General features: G+C 62.9%; 1 protein-coding gene across 1 annotated transcript in view; it reads left to right on the forward strand.

The window, feature by feature from the left end:
* Positions 1 to 720, forward strand: part of RAPGEF3 (Rap guanine nucleotide exchange factor (GEF) 3) — a 27,789-nt gene that overhangs the window by 21,462 nt on the left and 5,607 nt on the right. The window lies entirely within an intron of this gene.

Below are 720 nucleotides of genomic sequence, written 5' to 3' on the forward strand. Positions count from 1 at the left end.
CTCTCCCAGCCTGTCCTCCCAGCAGAGGGGCTCCAGCCCTCCCAGCAGCTCCGGGGCCTCCTCTGGCCCCGCTCCAACAGCTCCGTGTCCTTCTGCTGTTGGGACCCCCCGAGCTGGAGGCAGCACTGCAGGGGGGTCTCCCCCGAGCGCAGCAGAGGGGCAGAATCCCCTCCCTCACCCCACGGCCACACTTCTGATACAGCCCGGGATACGGTTGGCCTTCTGGGCTGTGGTCACGCATTGCTGGCTCATGTTGAGCTTCTCATCAATCAGTAATTAACGGTGTTCAACCCAAAAAGCTGCTCCTCTCACCCTAAAGTCCCCCATTGGGGCTGGGAAGGGGAGGCAGCCCTGGGGCAGGGAGCGACTCCTCTCTCGCATCCCTCCATCTCCCTCTGCCTTCGGAGAGGAGCAAAACCGGGTGAGACGGGAACCAGGAGATGTCCCCAGCGGGTAAAAAATCACAGCTGCCGAGCTGGCGTCAGCGGCAGCTCCCTTGGGGTTAACTCGCTGCGAGTTTCCTTTTCTTCCAGCCCCCCCCAAATCCTGCAACCCTGCCAGTCCTTTCCGTGGGGTTTAGAAGCAAAAAATGACCCTCAATGAACACGGCCACCGTGGTGGGGGGAGACCACGGGCCAACCCCACGCAGGACGCGGGTGACCCTTTCCCGGTCAGCTGCACCGCCTGGCTGTGCCCACCGTGTCCCCACACCGCTTGACA

Source organism: Charadrius vociferus, unplaced genomic scaffold (assembly GCF_000708025.1).
Source record: "Charadrius vociferus isolate BGI_N301 unplaced genomic scaffold, ASM70802v2 scaffold564, whole genome shotgun sequence".
NCBI lineage: Eukaryota > Metazoa > Chordata > Aves > Charadriiformes > Charadriidae > Charadrius > Charadrius vociferus.